Source organism: Palaemon carinicauda, chromosome 2, assembly GCF_036898095.1.
Source record: "Palaemon carinicauda isolate YSFRI2023 chromosome 2, ASM3689809v2, whole genome shotgun sequence".
Classification (NCBI taxonomy): domain Eukaryota; kingdom Metazoa; phylum Arthropoda; class Malacostraca; order Decapoda; family Palaemonidae; genus Palaemon; species Palaemon carinicauda.
The window spans coordinates 108,358,510-108,362,784 of record NC_090726.1 but is presented as its reverse complement, the minus strand read 5'-3'; the positions used below and the strand labels follow the sequence as shown (position 1 = coordinate 108,362,784).

The 4,275-nt window shown below is 36.0% G+C and overlaps 1 pseudogene; it reads left to right on the top strand.

The window, feature by feature from the left end:
* Nucleotide 1: 1 nt before the first annotated feature.
* Nucleotides 2–2,096, top strand: LOC137619136 (uncharacterized; annotated as a pseudogene).
* Nucleotides 2,097–4,275: the final 2,179 nt, after the last annotated feature.

Below are 4,275 nucleotides of genomic sequence, written 5' to 3'. Positions count from 1 at the left end.
AATCAAGGATAGAAGTATGAGTGTGGAATTAGATTTTTTATATTTTAGTGAGGACATAGTAAACAAGAAAGAAGGTAGCAGTGATGATAGCAGTGAGAATGAACGTGATGTGTGTAAGACTGTGTTTATAATAGAGGTACTTCGGTGTGAAAGGTTCAATGAGCATAGTTGTAGGGATGTATACGAAATTTTCAAGGAGTATGAGAGGTATTGTCAGGATAAGTATGGTAATAGTAAGCGAGTTTGGGTAAGGGAGTTAGCAGAATATTTGACTCGGTATTTGTTGACGATGTATGGTGTGATAATGAGTGTGGGGGATGTTGAATATGATAGTGTGAAAGGTAGGATAATTGAGCAGGTAAAACGTATGAAAGGGATTGTTAAGTATAGGTGTAAAAATGATTTTGATGAGGCTCGAATGAATGTGGGTGAGGCTATTTCTATGTATGTATGTCAGTTATAAACGTTAGCAAAGAAGAAGTATGGAGATGAAGGTATCAATGAAAGTAAGGAGTTAATGAGGAAGTTTTTGGCGACAGTACCTGAAAATGTGTGTGAATTTATTAATTTGAGATGGAAGGAGAAAATGAGGTGGACGAAAGAAAGACTGACATGGGATGATATTTTAGAGATAGTTGAGGATTACGAGTTGGATAGGTGTATGAAAGAAAGTTAATCTGTGAGTGTAAGAACTGGAATAGAGGAAAGTGTGCAAGAATTTGTGAGTTTTAGAGATGCTGTTATGTGAGAACCAATGAGGGTAGCAGATAGTGTAGTAGATAGGAGTTTTAGGGCGAGTAATGTAGGAATACTTGTACGGACAAATGAAGGGTTTAGGCAAGGAAATCAGGTTTGGAGAGATAGGAGTGTTAGTGTGCAACGAAGTAGGTCAGATAGTCGTGTCCGTGATGAAAAGTGTTATAGGTGTGGAAAGGAAGGTCATAAGAAGGATGAATGTAGATGGGCTCTAGGTGCTTGTTTTGGATGTGGTGAGGTAGGGCATACAATTAGCGAGTGCAAGAAAGAGAAGGGGGTAAAATGTTATCGGTGTGGTATTACTGGGCATATAGCCGATGGATGTAGGAGTAATCGTACGAATGTGATTTGCGGCAATTGTGGTAAGGATGGGCATTTTGCGAGGATCTGTAGGGAACAGCGCGCGAAGTGTACTGAACGTGGTGTAGAGGTTCATATAGCTAAGGTTTGTAGGAATAAGGTATCAAGGGAATGTTCGGGAAACTAGGTAGTCAGAGGGTTCAACTGGGTGAGCCCTCCTGTGTGTGTGGCAGGGATAAGGTCAATATTCGTGTGAATGGGATGAATAATTTGTTGGGAATGAGTAAGTATTAACCCAGTATGCATGAGAAGTTAGGGCTAGAAAATAAACAATTAGTGTTAGCAGAATATAGGAAAAAGAGGCGTTTGAAATTTTTAAGTGAGGAGAAAGTGCAAGGTAAATTTATAGGTACAGGTAGGAATCCGAATATGCATGACAAAGGTGTAAATATACAGGTGGGTATGGAAGATAAATGTGTCAATACAGATGAATCATGGCTGAGTATGAATGATACCTATAGTGTGTGTGGCTCTTCCTTAGATGATGTAAAAGAAAGTATGACAAATGCGAGAAGGAGAGATAGGAGAATGATAAGTAGTATGAATGAAATGGATGAATTGCTGACGGAAATAAGTGAGATTTTAGGGCCAGATGATAGTGAGGTAGATGGGATTGTACATTATATATTAGATGATAGGGATTTAGATAGGGATAGTGTTAATGTAGCGAATGATTGTGGTAAGGAAGAAGTGAATGAGAGAGCGTATGAAGGCCCAGATACTCGGAGCAGAGGTCCCGTTTCCGACTGCGACTGGGTAATGAAAAAAATAATGTAAGTGGTTGTGTGAAAATGTAGAAGGATTTGGCAAAGTACAGGGGGAGAAATATGGAGGATTGTTTTTTTATTAAGGATTTGGCAAAGTACGGGTGGAGGAATGTGGAGGATTGTTTTCTTATTTTTACTTATTTTTTGTTTGCCAAATCGAGAGAGAGAGAGAGAGAGAGAGAGAGAGAGAGAGAGAGAGAGAGAGAGAGAGAGAGAGAGCGTCAGCAAGCGAAAGGTAGTTAGTGTATTTATTGTTTGTTGTGAGAAAGACTGTTGGTATAAATGAGGTTGTTTGTTTATTTTTAGCTAGGTTAGGAGAGTGGTGCATGTCTTGTGCGAATGATTATATTTCATTTGACTGCAGCTAGAAGCAGGTGTGAATGCTGGACTATTATTATTATTATTTTACATCAGCGTGGAAGTGTTTTGTTTATTTCGATAGTAATTACATTTTATCTATCTTTGCTAGGAGTGATTCTGAATAATAGAAACCGTTTATTATTTATCTTTGGTTATAGTGCGATAGTTTAGTTAGCTAGGAATGTTCGTAAGTGTTTTTTTTTTTCATTTGCAGGCCTATATTCCTCCTTTGGAGAATTTATATTTGATGCTGATATATAGTTGCTGACTTGGCCTGGAATTGATTGTAGTATTTAGACTGCTCTTTTGGATTGCTCAACCGTTGATGACCTGGCCTGTTTATTATGATTTCAATTGATGATGATGATGATGGTGATGATGATGATGGTGATGATGATGATGATGATGATAATGACGATGATAACTATGACCCCAATCAGGGAGGTAGTTGTGGTAAATTTCCACACCGTGGTTTGTTGACCACAAAGCTCTGGTAGTGTGCCGTAAAAGACAGTTCGGCTTTGTGTGGACGACAGTGTTGGTGTCCCTTATAATATATACACATATATTTATATTTGGTGTTGGTGGTGTGCGGTTAGTTTTAAGTTTTGTTGGTTATTTTTATTTTAATAGTGTTAGTTTATTGTATGTTTTGTCTCCAAGTTTATGATTAGGTTTAGTTTTTAAGAAATAGTTTAAGTGTGATTAATTTGGTTGGATTTATTCTAATTTGTAAGAAATATATTATTAAGGTTATGGTTTGTTTTTAAGGCCTTTTTGTCTAAGAGTCCAGTTTATGATAACCTAAGGGGAAAGTGTGAGTTGCGGTAACAATTGTCTGTTTAGTGTGATCAAGGGTGTGGGGGTTGTTCTTGTGACATCCCGCCACAACTTCATTAGTATCAATGTGTATTTCTAAAACAGGAACAGATTTTGAGACCACAATGTAGGTATAACATATTTCAATTGATCAGTACTGAATATACATGAAAGAAATATTGAAAAAGGTCATAAGATAAGCCAAAATATATGAAATAGCTATCAATGAATCTGATATAGTATTGTCAGGAAATAAAAAACAGAATCAGGATAAGAGTAAAGAAAATATCACAAAAAATAAGGAAAAGGAAAAGCTATGTGAGAAAGGTGAACATTCAAACTTATAGTTAATTTCTTTTGGAATTTTTTTATCAAAGTTCTTTGTTATTGCACAAGTCATCAAATAAGTCAAAGATTCTCCTTCGACAAAGTATGTATCACATATTTTTAGTAAAAAAAAAAAAAGAATTGGAGCCATTTTTCTATTTATTGGTCATACAGTAGCACATTTATAAGTTTTAACCTTTTCGCCTGGTCAGTGATAAAACAAGTGTAGAGAATCTCTCTCTCTCTCTCTCTCTCTCTCTCTCTCTCTCTCTCTCTCTCTCTCTCTCGTTGATTTTTCATAGTATCTCTAATCTTAGAACTGCCATTTCTACTGTACAAGGTTAAGAATTCTGACCTGAAGCCCTAAATTGTCTAGAAAGTGAATGCTGATGATTAATATGAGGAAAGAAGTGTGATTTAGGAAATAAATTACGTTAAAGTTATTTTTTTTTGCAAAGCTAACATTCTATGTGACTTTCTTCCTAATATTAGGACTATTTCTCCTTCACAGAAGACTCTTCAACTGCTCGTTGAATATAAGCTGTACCATTCATCTCCATCATTTCTATTGCTCCATATATGCGTAAATGGAGCTTATTAGGTCTTCCTCACATAGACCATTCCAATATTTCAGTCATACATTCTTTTCAATGGTAACTAATCATTCACTCTTTCCTCATGAACAAGCTATTTCAAAACACATTGATTGACGCAATAATCTTTCTACCACTGACATCTCTCACCCTATTATAGAAACAAAGTCTTTCTTTTTCTTTTTCCAACTACCCTCCACTTGCATATACAAAATATGGCTTAACAGATCTTTTTTATATTATTGCTAATGCATCAACGGATAACACAAGAGTTTTTTTTAACTAATTTCATT